The sequence below is a fragment of the Argopecten irradians genome, chromosome 2, assembly GCF_041381155.1.
Source record: "Argopecten irradians isolate NY chromosome 2, Ai_NY, whole genome shotgun sequence".
NCBI classification, from domain to species: Eukaryota; Metazoa; Mollusca; class Bivalvia; order Pectinida; family Pectinidae; genus Argopecten; species Argopecten irradians.
In genome coordinates, this window is record NC_091135.1 from 39,305,391 (window position 1) to 39,324,984 (window position 19,594).

Here is a 19,594-nt window from a genome sequence, read left to right on the forward strand (position 1 = left end):
TACAACTTGGAGCTGCATGCAAAGGAATGGATGTTGATTGGCTGATCATTAAAACGAATGGATGTTGATTGGCTGATTATTAGAACTAATGGTTGTTGATTGGTCGATTATTAGAACTAATGGTTGTTGATTGGCCAATTCATTATTGATGTTGAAAAAGATCCATATGGTGTTTTGTTTGAAGTTTTTTGTGATTAAAAAAAGAACAAAAATGTGCTGTGAGGTAGAGTGTTATTTCATTCCCTGTCATCAGGTCTGCAATATATTCAGTGTCAAGTACTATCAATCCATTCCCAGAGTGACTCTCACAGGAATCACTTACTTAACTCATAATATGTCAGTAAATTACAGTCAGGTTCACACCTGACAGGGCAATCTTCCTTTCTCTTCTGAAGCATGCCCCTTTGTTACAAAATCATGAAAGGAATGTTATTTTTGGGGCTAAAAAATTTTGTGTTTTCATGTCATGCGGTTTAATTTTGTGATTTAGAGTCTTACTGTTCCATTTTATCTGCGTGGAGATAAATTTTCGCGATTTCTTATTGCTCTAGGGACACTGTTTTTTATTTCATCATCACAAACTTACCTGTCTTGAAGAATTAGGTTGTCACCTACACAGAAAACTAATTAAACTTTTTTAAACAGTATGGCTGTTGCTCCCTTATAAAACCATTATAAGGGTACAATTCAGTCGAAGAGTACATGGAAGTTTTGCTTGGGAGCAGTTGGTATCACTTGGACCTCCTGTGTGAGAAGTTTTGAAAGAGACCAATGATTAACTCCCAGGTGACTATTGGTTGTATTTGTGAACCTTACGGAAGTCTGGGTTGGTTATGGGTAGAGCATACAAGTCAGACCTGCTTAACTCTTTCTGTACTCGTGATGCATTAACCCGTCACAGAGACATGTCTCCGTATACTTTATGGTACATTAAACGATACCTGAAACATGTACCTGTATCCCTCATGAGGCGTTATTACATCGCTTGTGAAAATGGTAAGTTTTATTCACCGATATAGCAAAGTTGTAAATCGGAATAATCTCATTAAAAGTGTTTTAAAGGTAGGTTTCGCCTACCAAATAAATATTTTTTTTTGTGAAATGCGATAAGCGGAAGAAAAGATAAAAAAACATTAAAATATCTCAATTTAATTTCTTTATGTGTTTGAGATTGAACAAATGTGTCTTGAATACAAAATTGAAGGAAATCCTTGATTTATTACGGTGTCCGTCAGACAAAATAATATGCAAATGAAGCTGTGATGGATTGTGTTGTCGAAGTTTGGCGCATGCGCATTGTCACGCACTAAAAGTAAACAAAATGGCTGAACGAAAGTGTGTGAGATGAAAAAAATATATCTGAATCGGCAACAAAGTGGAGGAAATTATAATGGATTCGGTAGCACCCTAGGATATCTATAGGGAATTAAATTCAGAGATGGCATGTAGCAATAGAAGAAACAGAAGCCACATATTAAGCGGAACTTGCCGGGATCTGTTGGGACTCGTGTAACGGCATTGCACATGGTGAGTTAAATTTCAACACATATGCCAGCGCACAAACAGCCACAGACTAACTACATGTATATTTGGTGTACAAAGTTAGCGAGCGTATGTAAGTAACATGAAGTGTTTTAGATTATATGATATGTATAAACAGTCCCTCGCACTTCGATTTGTTGTTGTTGTTTTTTAACTAAACATGCCGTTGCAAGACTGTCACTTCTATCTGACATTTTGTTGCACGCTTCCGTTTGTTGCTGCGGCCTCGTTTTGGAAAAAATACGTCATGTTCTATGTAAAGCTTGACTTCGCTCTATTTTTAGAGGAGTATTTTCCTGGTCAAGCTAGGCAACTGACCACCCATATTGTTCGCTGTATGCATTGAAAATGATCTGAAGATTATATCTATGTATAGGATAAATTTCAATTTTGCAGTCTTTATATTTCATTGGGCAAAACCTACCTTTAAAGAAATCTTATGTATTGGAAATATAAGAAAGATGAAAATAATTACGTACCAAATGCATGGTCCAATAAAAAAGATTATTTCACGGAAAATTGGCCGACTGAAGCGTGGCTGTTTGCAATCACAACACAACAGCGATTTTCTGCACGATCGTTATTAAGAAAATGATAAAAAAAAACATCAAAAATTAAAAATATCAAACAATATGTTAGTTGTATTATTTAAATAATATGTATGTGCAAGAAATATTTGAAGACAAAGAAAAACCATTCTTCTGAACTAACTTACACTTGTGTTACACATATGTCGTCAATAGGTGTGTTCTCCAGGATTCTGTCAAACAATTTTGCTGTTTTAAATGAAATCTGCTATCAAGTTTCCACACCTAAATTACAGATAATATATATAATACACATTGCAGTCATAAAACACTGTTTAATCAATTTCTGCATTGACATGCATTTGGTCAATAAACAAAGGACGAAGCCCATTATATTTACCTCCAGTAGTGAGTGGGAAATTTGAATGAGTATGGAAAGAGTTAATCACGTAGCTTTATGATCAGGAATTTCAACAGAATAAATTAAAATAACCAACATAAACAATAATGTTTGGAATTTGTCCTGATTTGAAAGCCACTGATTGTGTTGATGTTGGACCATTTTCCTGTGTGCACATCCCTCTGCTGACTTCACCAGACAAACAAGCTACAATTTATTCATTGTCATTCCGCAAACTTCGGTTGGTTAACTTTAGAGTATGTGTAATGCTATCAAAAGAATGTTTATCTTATAAGGATCTATGATGCAGTTTTACAGGACTGGGGGAAAGAACGCTCTTGCGCTTGTCTAGACGTGTGGATTTGGCTGTTGGGTGAGTGAATATTGACAACATGCTTGTCCGTCGCTGTCGGATGAGTAAACGTTTCTGACTCCAATTATGACCTGGACCTTATATGTCTTATTTATCTTTAAATAATGAGCTTTCTCTATTATTTCAGAAAATTCCCTAAGTTTGTTTTTAATGTGCATGTGTATGTACAATACTGCAGGTTAACATGAATAAATCCTAGGTATTCTTAGATATCTTAATGAAAAAGCCAGATGTATTGAATAACTTGCATATAAGCATAAGGTCAGGGACATCTTCAGCAGCTTTTTGTGACTTTCGTTCAAGTAGAAAGTAAATAAGACGATGCATGGTGTTAAGTCTGAAACTCCGTCCCAGGAAAGTAATTGTTGAAATGCTTATCAAGTGGGAAATTTAAATGTCATATACAATAAACACATACAAATAACAAATAACACTTTGATACATAGTTATTTCATCATTAAATTTTTAATGTAAATCTAATAACATACAGTCTCTCATTCATGTTACACCGAGGGTCTGTACATTAATCAGATTTACCCAATTTTGATGCTAAATGAACCAATCAAATAGGCCTATACTTTATATAGGCCAGCTCCTGTCTTTAAAGAAGAAATGTAAGAAGTGCAGAATATGATAAATATTGGGCAAACCCATAATGAGCTGAACGCAGCGAAAATAATACGTATGTACATGTATAAACATATGCTTAATTTTGATGCCTGGAAAATATTGAGAACAAGTGAAAATGACATTTTGATGAGTAGATTTTAGGGTACCACTTGTCCGGGGGATGAGTTCAATGCCCTGAAAAAAACAATTAAAATTTGTTGTTTCAGTGGCTTTAATATCATACTGACATATTTCATACGGAATAAAGAACAATGGTTTTAGGTAATAATTTGCTTTGTGGTTATGTGTGAAAATTGGCTTTTTTGAATTGTCCTTTTAAGAATTTGCTATAAGCACTTTCATTATTCTTTTATGTTCGGAATCAATCTTCATGCTTTTGATAAATGATCTGACAAACTCATTCTGAATTTTGTATCAGACAATTTCGTTATTGGTTAGCCTGGCTGTAATGTCTCTGGTGATTGTAATAGACGTCTGCTTATACAAATGGTCGCACATATTATTCATATCGTCCGACAAGCCAACAGATACATGGAACATTTATTATAGCATACTCTGATAAGGAAATGCAGACAACTGTATCTATCAATAATTAAGAACCTAATTACACAGTTCTCCCATTAAAAACAATAATTAGTGTTCATATAGTTAAAAGGTTCTAACAAGATTTGTTAAAAAAGATAGGCGATAAAAGTGACATTGTTGTTTGTTGTCAGCAGAATGCTCTAGAGTTTTCAGAATTATACAATCTCAATGTTAACAGGTTCATTGAATATTGACGCTCTGATGCTGTCAATCAAAAGTGCAGTTTCCTAATTAAGGAGGTCCACCTTGTGTTGTAGGCTTCTAATGACCTTGAAAATGAAGTGTGATATATGTTGTGGATTATTTAAGCAATAAACAATTCTATGGAATCTGGTCTATGTAGATGACAGAGCTTTTCAGACAATGCATGTGCGCATTACGAGATGATTGTCTGCAAAGCTGTGGTATAGATTCCATCTGAAGTTCTTACTTTTGTAACTTTATGTTCTTAATCATTGTAATTCAAAGCAGCAACAAAAAATATATCCTAAAATGGCTCTGTCTTACAACATTGAATGCTCATGTAGCAGAAACATGTATCTGAAATATGCCTTTTGTGATTTGAGCCAACAGATTGACAAATGACCGTGCGATGGCCCCAGTGGCTTAATGGCATTATTTACACAACAAAACATTACACGATTGCTTCATTATCTCCTGTTTACAGCTGAGCTTTTTCTATTGTATGTTGTTTATTGTCTGTTATTGTTAGTGAGTCTGTTGTTGACACAATGTATCAGAATTTCCCCAAGTAAACCGCAACATCCTGGACACAACAATACACGAGACAGAGATACCCTGTTAAGCTAATGTTGTAGACATCCATAATGGTTTAGGTCATTCTGTCGTTGTCAGATTTTTATATTTTTTGAGGGGCTGCTTTTGTTGGATGATTTAATTAAACAAATGGAATTACTGAGCAGGTCGTAGACCTGTATACTGTCAGGACAATGACACACCTCATGGACAAAACATGCATATCTAAGGTTACGACAAACTAAGTACTCCCCTAGAAATAGCGGTCCAAGGGTGAAGGGCGGGCTTGGGGGCATGTGGGATTGAGGACAACTTGGAAACACAGAATTTATGATATCCACCTTTCTTGAAAAAATTTGAAACCGATAATGGGAAAAATATATATGATAATATATTGACTGATTGAAAAATGCTTGAAAAGAAAGGGGGAAACTTGACCTATACTTGAAAAAAGAAAAGGTAGGGGAATGTGAAGTATACATGTACTTGAAAAGAAATTGCAGCACCTTAAAGAATACTTGGAAGGAAAGGGGGGAACTTAAAGAATGCTTGAAAAGAAAGGGGGGAATGACTTGAAGAATACATGAAAAAAGAGAGAAGGAACTTGAAGAATACCTAAAAAGAAAGGAGGGGGCTTGAATAATATTTGAAATGAAAGAGGGGGAACTGGAAGAATACTTGAAAAGAAAGGGTTGGGGAACTTGAAGAATACTTAAGAAAGGGGGAAACTTGAAGAATAATTGCAAAGAAAGGGGGTGGAGAATTTGAAGAATTCTTGAAAAGAAAAAGGGGAACTTGAAGAATATTTGAAAGGAAAGGTTAAGGAACTACTGATTCCTATCAACTAATAACTTTGGATGATAAATTTGTTGTGACCAGGAAATTCCTGTCAGTGAAATTATGTCTGGCATTTTGTTGTGTTTTGTTAGCCCACCATCATCAGATGGTTGGCTTTTCAAATCGCTTTTCATCCGTAGTTTGTTGTACGTTCGTTCGTCTGTCCGTTAACAATTATTGTTATTGCTATTTCTCAATAAGTGCTGAAGAGATCTTTCTCATATTTCATATGTAGGTTCCTCTAGGGCCCTAGTTATGCATATTGCATTTTGGGAGAAATCAGTCAACAAGATGGCCGCCAGGCAGCCATCTTGAATTTTGATAGTTAAAGTTTGTTATCGCTATTTCTCAGAAAGTACTGAAGGGATCATTCTCAAATTTCAAATGTATGTTCCCCTAGGGCCCTTGTTATGCATATTGCATTTTGTGACCCATCGGTCAACAAGATGGCTGTTGGGCCTGATCGGTCAATTTTATTAAAACTATTTCTCAGAAAGTACTGCAAGGATCTGTCTCAAACTCCATATGTAGTTTCTCCTTGGATCCTAGTTGTGTATTGTGCATTTGGGGACCGATTGGTTGACAAAATGGTCGATAGGCCGCCATCTTGGATTTTGATAATTGAAGTTTGAAAAGTAGAGAAATTTCCCATCTGACAATATTCAGACATAGATCAATCTTTTGTAGGCGCCAAGATCCCATTGGGATCTCTTATGATAATTGAAGTCTGTAACCGCTTTTTCTCAGAAAGCACTGAAGGGACCTGTCTCAAATTTCAAGTGCAAGTTGCCCTAGGTCCCTAGTTGTGCATATTGTATCTTTGGACCAATCGGTGAACAATATTCCTTGTGTAAAGTTTGCTTAAAGAAATCAGAAATTTGGTCTGTTTCATACATTTATATTTTCAATAAACAATATTTGAGGTTCACTGGATGAACGATGATTCATATAAGGATGCTTAGCTGTGCATTGCTTTGTAGTTCACATAGGGCACTTAATGCATTAAACTGATCTTGGCATTAATGATTAAAATGAAAGCAACATGTACATCTGTGTTGCTAGATTAAAGTTTTCGTGCATGTGTTGGATGTGTTTAGTACTTCAATGGTGCAAATTTAAGTGCTAATAGTCGGTATGAGCATAGGTTTCTTTATTTTCTTATTTGTCCATCTATCTTCTACTTTATTTAATTTGTTCACCAAAATTTTAAATTTAAAACTTTGTGGTAGCATATGGTGCTACTGGAACCCTCATGAATAGTAATAACGTTTGTGTGAGACTTAAGTATATATCCAGTGTCGCTGGAACATAACTCTTTGTAAATTTTCCGAGGAAATAATGTTATGGCAGAATATCAACATTTAGTGTCATTCTATCACCATTCCTATCTTTTGACCACCTTGACATGCATTTGTTTGGAGTCAAACATGGTTATTATACCTCCTCTCACCCCCACCCCCACAACAAAGTCTGGGGGAGGGATATACTGGATACTGGATTCAAGTTGTCCATCTATCTGCCCATCTCTCTGTTAGTTTTTAGATGCAACCTCCTCCTAAACTACTGGAGGGATTTCAATAAAACATGGTGGCAATAATCTTAAAGTCTTATGTGCCATATGTTTCATACTCACAGAGATGAGCTATAAACATGTTATTCACCACCAACAATTACCAATCATTCTCATAATTATCATACTTTCAATGCACAGGTTTTTATTACCAATCATTCTCATAATTATCATACTTTCAATGCACAGGTTTTAATTACCAATCATTCTCATAATTATCATACTTTCAATGCACAGGTTTTAATTACCAATCATTCTCATAATTATCATACTTTCAATGCACAGGTTTTAATTACCAATCATTCTCATAATTATCATACTTTCAATGCACAGGCTTTTAATTACCAATCATTCTCATAATTATCATACTTTCAATGCACAGGCTTTTATTACCAATCATTCTCATAATTATCATACTTTCAATGCACAGGTTTTAATTACCAATCATTCTCATAATTATCATACTTTCAATGCACAGGTTTTAATTACCAATCATTCTCATAATTATCATACTTTCAATGCACAGGTTTTAATTACCAATCATTCTCATAATTATCATACTTTCAATGCACAGGCTTTTATTACCAATCATTCTCATAATTATCATACTTTCAATGCACAGGTTTTAATTACCAATCATTCTCATAATTATCATACTTTCAATGCACAGGTTTTAATTACCAATCATTCTCATAATTATCATACTTTCAATGCACAGGTTTTAATTACCAATCATTCTCATAATTATCATACTTTCAATGCACAGGTTTTATTTACCAATCATTCTCATAATTATCATACTTTCAATGCACAGGTTTTAATTTTAGAAATACAAATAAGGGCTGTAAACGATTTTTGGCAGTACTGCCAAAAATCATTCATTATAATAATGTTTACAGTGCAGTGAAATTTAAGTACACACAGTCAGACCATAAAGTCAAATTGTTTTCTACTATTTCATTTCACATTTTTACAGTATTTCTAGTAATTGTTAAGTGATTCCTACACATAAATTATAAAACCATGAATTTTACAGTGCATAACATCTGTGTTCTAACATTTAGAAGGTATCATAAATGTTTGTCTGTCCATTTGAATGATTTTCACAGATTAATTCCTCAAACCAGATGGGTTTTAATAGATTACTGAGGAATAATTAATTTCTATTTGTTTTCATACTAAATCCAACTCTCTGATTGGCAGATTCTTGTTCTTCATATACTATGAAGAAAAAACCTGAGAATGGCACGAAAATCCGACATAATCATGACGTCACAATAGAGACGTTGACGTTGCGTATTGATTTGGAAAAAATAATCCATTGGAAAATCAAAAGAATCAAAAAGCATCCGCTACACAGATTCACACAGTTTGCAATTAAAATTTCTTTCATTACCATATGAAGTTAAAAAAAAATAACATCAATGCTTAAATAACATGTCATAATTTTTGCCCAGTTATAGCATATATAACTTTAATCCTTAAACAGTTTATGTTGACCTCCTGGATATCAGTTCTAGTTTGGAATTAAACTAAAAAAAAGATTAATATAAAAACATCTCAATGGTATATGTATTCCATATTTCACACTAAAGGGGGCCGCGGTGGCCGAGTGGTTAAGATGTCCCGACATATTACCACAAGCCCTCCACCTCTGGGATGCGGGTTCGAATCCCATGTGGGGCAGTTGCCAGGTACTGACCGCTGGTCGGTGGTTTTTCTCCTGGTACTCCGGCTTTCCTCCACCAACAAACCTGGCACGTCCTTACATGACCCTGGCTGTTAATAGGACGTAAAAAATAAACAAACCAAACTAAACAAATTTCACACTAAAGACATGTTTGGGGCACATTTCAATTAGAATGTATGGAAGAAAAGATTTTGTAGTGCAGAAATTTCACATGGAAGTTTGTTCTGTGTTAAACATCAATTTTTCACCATTAGATATGTTTGTAAAAGAGGGTTTGTTTTGCTTTCTGAAACAACTCCTGATGTTGTTTTGTTTCTTTCCATGTTATTTATGATCAGTGGGATTACATTAACTGTTGTTTGATCAGTTAAGTATGTGTTCAAACCCATTGTTCCAAAATCTCCAAGTATTGTTTTTATTTCCGTCGCTCTAATCCCTATATCTGCATGACTATCCCAGCCATTCCTGCCGGAAACAATCCACTGGTTTAGATTGTTGTTTTTATATTTACTTGTATCAAGTGAGTTGATACAGACCGGAAGCCATTGATCCAAACAGTATAGAACCAATGCTGCGAGATCAGAAAAATGCATTATATTATCAATCAAACGTACATTTCTCATGATCAAGGAAGCAAATTCTGGTATTATTATTCCTGTTTTATAGGAAATGGATTGCATTTAGGAAGAGTGTGAATGTGGTTGTACATCTACATAGAACATATCGGGCAATTAATTGGACGTTTTTACTGAAATAAGCTTTCCGTGTTTCCGACTTACAGATTAGATTACAACAGCGAACTGGTTTAACATTATCTGTATTGTTTCTATTCAATATCTCCCAATGATGATGGTGTTAAAGATGTGGTGTAAAGATTTGTGATGTCATTAATTACTTCTGTGCTGGTGAAACCTGAGGGGGCTAATTATGTGGTGATTGGTTCTGATTGTCCATCAGTGTGTTGGACAGGACCTTCCACATGTCTGAATGTTGGTTTCCATACAACAATTTTAGAAACAATTGATGGACTGAGTTTAACATTTGGATTTAATTTTTGTGGCTTTCTTTTTTTTTTGACCAATTAAAATCAACAATTTGCATACCTATGAAACATAAGTATACTAATTTTTCATGGGTAAGCAAATATACAACCATTTAATTATTTGTAATGTCATTCAGGACCACTTGGTATTTTGTAAGATCTTCTCCGTGAATTTTAAGTGCCAATAAATTGTAAAATTTTACAATTCCTTAAAGTTGATATAACAGTATACAAAGTGTAAGGTTATGAGGAAGCACAGGGTGGTGTTGTCAACAGCTCAATTATGAATCAACATCTTTGTTACAAAAAAGTAGGCATTTTTTGTTCAAATGTTGCTTTTCACATTATAGCTTGAAAAATATTGGAAGGATTAGATTGAAAAAAAAGTTTAATGTTAGCTTATAAGGTTACATAAGGGTTGGATTACCTCTGGGTCAAAGGTTAACTATAAAAGGTCACTTGCTAAGAAATGATGATTATAGGACATTTAGTTTGAACAACAGTCTTGTAAGGTAAAATATTTTTCTGATGTCATTCATTCATTCATTCAGTAATTGTAATGGCATCAAGAGTTTTTCAATCACCTTTTGCCCGTCGTCGTGCATCGTTTGTCGTTTGTCGTGCGTCATGTGTTCGTAAACAATTTACATTTTCGACTTCTTCTCAAAAACCACTGAAGCAATTTCTATGAAACTTTGCAGAAATCTTCTAAGGTATAAGGCCACTCCAAATTGTGAATTATATGACTCCCAGCCCCCAGGGGGCTGTGGGAGGGGCCAAAAGGGGTAAAATTGACTAAAATTTCAAAAATCTTCTTCTCCACTCACAGATGTGGTAGAATCAAATACTCTACATAGATAGAAAGGTCTCAAGGCCCTCTACAAAAATTGTGAATTATATTACCTTGGGTTCTCCGGTTTCCCCCTGGGGAGGGGGTTAAGTTTACTATAGTTTATATAGTGAAAACACATTTTGGAGCAATATTTGGTCATTTACAATAGGAAATTAGTCAAATGTTGTCAGAATTATCTCTATGCGATGGCAAATGAATCCTATTAACAAATTTTCCTGACTGACCCCCAGGAGCCTTAGGGGCGGGGCCAAAAATGTTTCCCCATTGGGAAATTAGTCAAACTGGGTTAGAATTATTAGCCTGAAATAGCATTTTAACACCATATCCATATTGGTCCTGACTGACCCCCAGGGACCAGAGGGCGGGGCCAAAATGGGTCAAAATGGCTAAAATTTCAAAAATCTTTTTCTGAATTCACAGGTTTGATGGAACCAAATAATTTTCATTGATTAAAAAGTGAAATTTATAAAATCACTGATACTGACTGACTTCTAGTTTGGTTTTATTGTTTAACATTGGCAAAGCAAATTGGAATTTTAAGCATAAGGTTCGGTAACATAATACACTAACTATCAAAATTAGAAACAAAAAATGAAACTTTTAATATGAAGGTTCAACTTTAAAGTTTATTCTAATTCGTAAATACTTTTTAAAGATTTGAACCAACTTTGCAATGCTCTTTCTGTATCAGCACTCGGGTGACCGTCAAGGCCTCTTGGGCCTCTTGTTGTTTTTTATCTGTGATGTCAGTTAATATAGATCAAGAGCATGAATGGAAATCATCCAAATAAATAATAAAAAGATAAGTAAAGGGATTGGATATCGGTTATTGTTTATGCACTAGGTGTAAATGTGAACAACGTTAAAGCCAGTGTATCGCTGTAGAATATCACAGTCACATACTGTAACGTCTGACAAATCACCAGGTTATGGCCCTTTATCAGTATATCTTACTGTAATTATACCAATGAAAAGGGCAGCGAGAGTAGCTTAGGGAAACAACTATGAATATTTAATAGCGCATACAGCTTATGATTGGTTGATCTTTATATTTCTTTATATTGAGTAAACATTTTATAGCTCAATCGGCAAGAAAAATTCACATATTCGCTTAGAGAGGATGGGTTTTAAAAAATGTTGAAAGAAGTTTGAAATTAATGAGAAAAATGTGTTTTGTTAGTGTATTTTTTTACATTTTAGTTATCACTGGTATGAATACCTGATTTTTTGATAGCAGCAAGTAATGCTTTGGTCACGGTTAATCGTTAATGTTAAAAAAAAGACAAAGATATTACACCTATTTACTATAGTAGCTATGAGTCAATCTTCATTGTCAATAAAAAACCTAAAAGAATTTTTTAAAAGATTATGATAATATTTTTTTAAATTATTTGCTTTTTTTGTTCTCTCACTTCTTTTGGATTATTATTATGATAATATTTTAAATTGTTCTGCAGTATTTTGTAGTTTGCTGTCGGATTCTCTTACAGCTTTTGATTTATAATAATATTTTGTTTTGTTCTCTGTATTCAGTTATTTGCTTTGAGCTCTCATGTCTGTGAAAAAATCAGGAGTTTATTTTGTTCCTGGTACACAGGGGTAAACTCTCAGCATGCTAACATCAGGTGTCGATGCCCATGGAATAACCTACTATCTCTCTTGTGTGATGGTGTTTTTTTTAATTTCAATAACATGATTACAGATTGCTGTATTCAAAGACAAAATCAGGATACTTAGCTCAATGCTGTTTTTCTGCTGGCTGATGGCTGCACTGGCTGACGTCTGCTCCAGCTTTTCATACAAAGTATATGCGTGAGCAGACGGTCCGCTACCATTTATTCGGTGATATGATTCGGTTCTGATTATGGGCTAACTGTTTGGTTTCTAATTATCATCATTGATAAGTCGTAGAGACACCCTTGAGAAACGACTAAAATAGAACTCAGATAAAGCTTACAGCCATCCTGGATCATTGGATGGTATGACCTGTTATGTCTCAGTGTAGCGTTGTGATGTCGAACCATTTCCTCTTATAATGGCCGTAATTCCTTTCCCATTCATTGCACTGCTCAAAAACCACTCCCTCTAATCAGTCTTTAAATGCCATGCACTCTGGGAAGCTACATCGGGGGGAAAGAGGCAAATTCTTATTGAGTTCGGTAGAGAATACCTCGATTGAAACACACAACTTGCACTTTGAAGACAAATTTTTTATTTTTAAATTGCAAACTGAAGGTGAAAAGCTTCATTTAAATTTTATTGGAAGTCTTGAGATACAGTTTTTGTTGATTCGGTTCAAAATCAGCTGCTCGACTTTATTTTGAAAATGAAGTTTTGCCACGCAGCAGCTAAAATTTTGATTATATTGAAACTGTTTATCACTGATGATTTGAAGACAAGTTATTTTCAGAATTTTTCAACTGGAAACAATTTCATGCTTCTGTTTTATACTTCACCCTATAACAAGGGAAACCAAAATTAGCCTTATGTTACTGTGATGTTAAACTAGCTGTAATATGAAATGAAATGGTAGCTGAAAGTCCTAATTTGATGCTTTAATTTTTACCAGCTAGCTCAGTGAGGGTCTCTACTTTGTGTCTGGTGATATGTCACAGTACTGCTGAAAAGTGATCATTTGTCTTTTAGAATCCTTTTGTAGTTTATGCATGTATGCATGTCATCATATTTATCAATCCTGGACCTCTGATGAGGTCCATATGGTGGTATACTGCCTTGGTAGATTTAAATAATGACTGAGGGTGTTATGTTAGATTCAAACGATGTGGTATCAAAAACCTTATAGACCAAACCAAAGTTTTATATTAGATATGGTAATTATTTTAAAATGTTTCATGCTTAATAATATAGAAATGCACAGCGAATGGCTCGACTACATCTTCCTGAAAAACTCAATGTCAGGGTATTGTGAAGTCACAGTTGCAATATCGACTTGGGAGTGACATCACAATAGGAATATTGACTTGGTGTTGCTAACCATTTCCCTCCATGTGACAGTGTATTATCCAATGAGAAAATCAGAGCATATCTAATGTTCCATTATATTGAGGTAAAAATTCAGCAGTATTCTCAGTATCCTTTCAGTTAATGAAGTCTATGACATAAAACAGAAGGACATTATTCAAGCATCTCTGAAAAAACTAATTATAATTTATTTATAATAACTCAGTCAGTTATTAATTATGCATTAATTTTCAGGCTTTTACTTATTTTTACAATAAAACAAATTCAGATGTAGTGCATTGTTATCATAGCCAATAGTTTAGTTTTTTAGTTTATCCTTGAATGACTGTGCCGCTTTAAAAATTCTCAATAAATACTTTTTCTGTTTATGACTTCACAATGCTTTGTGTACCAACATTTCAGTTTATGTAAAAAACCTCAAGCTTCTAACCAACACAAATGAGTGAAACATATGAAATTTAATTATATCCTGGTATTTCTAAAAGTGCTGTATGTTATGTGTATATTATGACAATACAAAATTCATAGAAAGCTATAGGATTTATTATTTATAGAAGATATTATGTCTTGTGTCAGTGATATAATAGTAGTTCAGCAATATCGGAGTGGCAAGGGCAATCGGTCCTTACAATATTGGATTCACTATGGAGCCCTGGAGGATTGTAATTGTACCCCACAACCTGAATGATGTTTCTAGGATATTGTGCTCATCACTCACCTTTCCTGTTTTTTCTGTACATCCATCTGTTTTCTTCAGTCACTGTCCAACCCAATATCTTTTTGTCAAACATTTGTAAGTTGCCAAACCATTTTTGAATAAAAGAAATAATTGTTGTATAGCAGAATTGGACTGGGTTGATCATAGTTGACCTAGTAGATCAGATGGTTGGACATCTGGCTACTGTACGGAGGTCACAGGTTTGAATCCTGACCTGACACTTTCCTTCTCTTACAGGTGCATTCACTAAACTTAACCTGTTTATATAAATACCGAAATAAAAAAAGACTAATGCTTACAAACATAATTCACGTTCAGCGTAAAATGGAATGCACACTCGTGAAAATAGAGAAATTTCAGTTTCAATTCCCTTTTCCATTTTAATACTTACATGTATACGGTACGGTACCTACGGCATAAGAATTACGTACTAAAGGCAAATGATAGTCCACCAGGTAGCATCAAGGGTTAAAATAATATATGTTGTGTCTTTTTAAAGATGAAACTCCAATAGTCTGACAATATTTATATCCCCTTAGTTCACTCTAATACTGACGTTTGTACTAATATAAATGCGAGTCTTTGATTAGTTTAATTTGTCCCATGTACATAAAATTGTAGGCCTATATATAAAAATGCCCATACGATAATTAAGACGCATGCACCTAGTAATCAATACTTGATGTATATACACACATACTCTGATGAAATGTATGATGATCCTTTTTTTAACCACACGAAACGTAATCAAGAAACATTTAATCAGTTAATTATACAGAAATGAAATCTCGTATTATACAGAAATGAAATCTCAACAGGTAACGGTATATAGCCCTATTTGTTTATTTATATATAGTTTGGGATAAATACTTTATTTATCTCAAATTATTACACGAGAGTAAAAGTTAAAATCAACCGATCATTACCAAAATTGACACGGCCATGTGTTTATATTTGTACGATAAAATACCCCATATTGTGCTCTAGCTATGTATTCATGTCATTATTTACATCCACTATTTTTCGATTAATACGTATTTTGTATTAAGCTTTATATAAACTATATGTAAACTTTGACAGGACACATTTATAATCTGTGAAATCTAATATGTATCATATACTAAAACAATTATAGAACATTGTATTGCTCACCGTTTGCTCAAAACTGCCCTCTCTCTCGGCCACGCTTGTTTTGTTTACTATCCGGGTATCGAACATATACGTATACACGAGGTATTTTTAACTTTTTAAGAATTCTTTACTAATTGATTATGGCGTAATTATCATCATTGGAAAGAAACCAAATGAAGAAACTTTCATAAGGGATGTTAATCTATATTTTAGCAAAGTTTGGTGAAAGCATAATGGGACTTTAACTATTCACTGAAATAATATGATCTTTTCTTTGTCTTCTTTTATGGTGCATTGTATGTGTAAATTTGTTCTTTGTAAAGAGTACACAATATATATCTCACATGGACAATTTTATTTCTTAAGTATATCAAATGGGACATTTTGCCATAATGAACTGATTGAGACATACATATAGAAGATACACACAATAGGAATATTCATAACTGGCATTTGATTAGCATAAACGATGTATATTAAACATTTTGAGTATTTTATGTATTTTAATTACACAAGAAGCTAAAATGTGCAAGAAATCAGCATATAAAAAGATTTCAAAACACTCAGGAAAAAGTTTCTGCTGTGAAATTGAAAACAAAAATCATGATATAGAAATCACAATAATGATGTAGTGAAATTTGAAGCACCGTATTCAACCCAATAAATACTTAAAATTGACAAAATGACAATGTATTAATCAATTTGCAAAAGAAATCAATTAGAGAAACATACACAGATTTCATAGTTTCAATCAACATTTGAATGAAGGTGAGTGAAATTGTAGCCTCAGATAGGTGGTGGAGAGTTTATAGGGTTGATTATGGTATCCATATTTGTGCTCAATTTATCCTTCATCATACCAGCTTTAGGACTCATAAGTAATATAAGCAGCATGTTAAGAAAAAAAAGGCATGACCACATGTTTCACAATACATATTTCAAAATTGATCTGCTGTAGAGATAACGTTCCCAACAGTCATTATAAACTATGTGGAGACACCTTTTGGATAACTATAATATATTTACCAACAAGTAAAAAAAATATCGAATCATATATAGATTTGATGTAATTTTCTGTAATAAGGGCCCCAGCCACCTGCAATATTCAGGATTCCATAAAGGATATTGGCATAACAAAAAATACGATTATGAGGAATTTGTTTTCATCTTTCAGAATTGATTGACACTAATTAATTTAATAATGCATTGTGATCGGAGCATCCTTATTTGTATTCACCTGAAACAATCTTTTTATAAAGGGGAGGGGAAGGGGGTGTTTGTCATTATTTAGGCTATGGCTAACCTCAACTCAATGGCTTATGTGTTATAGGGATTTCAATACAATGGTTTCAACAGAAAGGGAGATGGGCACTAATTATGACAAAAACTGTACTTTACTTTTATAGATAATTTACGACTTACATTAATGATAAATACTAAAAACAAACAATTTTTGCATGCTTAAAATTCACCACTAAAGCATATTTAACCAGACATGTACAAATCAATATAACAGAAACTTGATATTAAAATACAGCTGTAGAGATCAGCATAATACAGAAACACGATCTTAATCCTTGGACAGCTTTCAGCATAAAAAGGACAAAATGAAATTACTACAAAAAAATTTCAAGGCTATCATAGTATTAATCTAATCGAATCAAAAGACATTGTTGAGTTTACAGTATTAAGAAAGTGCCGAATCCGACACCAAAATGGCTGCATTGTCGTGCTACTGTAATCACCATTAATACACAGATATATGTTGTATGCGCAGGTGTTCATGAAAATATCAGCACAAAAATAGATGAAATTGCGTAGAATAGTAGTTTAACTTTGCAGCTTTTTATTTTGCATATATGTACACTAATTAAACAGAATTTCTTTTCATAGATTATGGATATGATGGGTAACTCTAGGAAGATGTTTGTTGTACTTATTTACGGTGTATAATTACAGCCTGTTGTTTAGTGTTTTGGTATTTCCAAAGCAAAGCTATACAGAACCTTATATGCTAATTTCCATGAATAGAGTATATATGATATAACAATGGTGTGATTAGATTTACATACTATTAACAGCTAGGGTTATAGATATTGAAGGAAAGCTGGAATACCCAGAGAAAAACTACCGACCAGCGGTCATTACCTGGCAACTGCCCCACATGGGATTCAAATTGGTGAGCCAGGGGTGGAGGTTTTGTGGTATATATATATAAACAGAGATGCAATTCAACATGTACAGCAACAGCAGTTTATTTCAATATACTAATTAAATCTGCTAATAATTCATTCATAACGAGGCGTTAGTTTTCCAAAAATAGATTGATGATAATTAACAACTTTGAAGATGTTTTTGAAAACACTATTACTATAATGATTGATTTAATAAGCTTGTCTCAGAGGAGCAAAACAGCACAGCATTCTGGGTTTTACCAGCTTCGATCCTAACATATGATAGCGTAAAAAAATGTCTGAAAAACTTAAGCTTTGATATAATGACTACAAGAATTTGTTTTCAGTAAGTTACCTATGAGAAGCTTTCTTAATGAGGTATTTTTATGTATAGCAAGCAACACATTGGTACCAGAGGCAAATTATTATTGTCGTTTCAAATAGGTTGGTTATTAGGCAGTTATATTTGTTGCTTGTTAATTACTTAATTGTTTTATCTAAATAGGATCCAGGGATAAAGATGAAACTGGCTCTAATCTGAAATATGAATTTTGAAAAATATTACATGAATCTTAAAGTTACATTTTATGTAATTTTCACTTCAACAATTAAACTGTTGTAAAACATAAAATGTGTGAATATGGATGCATAATATGATGTATCAGATCCATAAAAGCACCAACATACCATACAGATAAAGGTAAGAAATGTCATATATTTTAAAAGCGGCCACATATCAACATCATGTTTAAAACTTTTGGGTACCGGGGCCGGGGTAATATTAGAAACCCGAATTGTATCACATACAACATTGGTGATACCCGTACAGATAGGAATAGATCGGAACAGCTCTGAGACTTTAAAGATCAATATTTAAATATAATCATTCAATAACTTTGCAAATACAAACTTTCCAAAAGTCAGTAAATATGGAAAGCTTAAAACTTAATGAAGTGGAGTAAAATATGTAGAACACTTTAAAAGCATTTTCTATGACAAATGGAGAGAGTAAGTCATAGACCTTGCAACTTTAAGATATGAATATTTCATATTTTGTCCTATAGATTTGGTAATAAACACTTTCCCCTACTTTTGGGGTACGGCAAGGAAATTACAACCTGATTAAGGAGTAATTTATGAATGTCCAACCCAAGACTTGCCAAGACATTCATGTATTTCCCAAAGGGTTGATATTTCATTATTACAAGTTTGAGATGGGGAATGATTATGTTTCTTCAACATAAAAAGTACGAAATAAAATACCTATAGTCATAGAGAAGCTTTTTCACCATGACATGATCATGGGCCCATCACCCACACGTAAAAATTGATAGGATTGTCATAGAAATCTCTCTTGAATTAAAATGGTGATATAATTAATTAGTGGGTGAAAAAATTGCCTATTATAATCCGAATTCTCCAAATATTAATGAAGATTTGAGGATAGTAACAGTCAAACCTGCCTTAGCGGCCATTCTCTGTAAAAAGGCCACCTATTAACTCATTCACCCCTGAAGTCACATTTAGACTCTTCTAAATCAAAGACGTGACCAGTCCATTATGACATTTTAGGGGTGAATGAGTTGGTAAGATCACTTTCTCAGTGTCCCAAAATGTCAATTTCAACACAAAATTACTTGTGTATAAAGACCACCTGGTTATCAAGGCCTATTGTGTATGATAGATTCCTATTGTTTATGATGAATCCAATTGTCTTTGAAAGACATTTATTGTTAATGATAAATTTCTATTGTCTATGGTATATTATTATTGTCTATCATGAA

The 19,594-nt window shown here is 33.7% G+C and overlaps 1 protein-coding gene across 1 annotated transcript in view; it reads left to right on the forward strand.

The window, feature by feature from the left end:
• LOC138316639 (ATP-dependent DNA helicase Q4-like) overlaps positions 1–19,594 on the forward strand; it is a 280,275-nt gene that overhangs the window by 60,784 nt on the left and 199,897 nt on the right. The window lies entirely within an intron of this gene.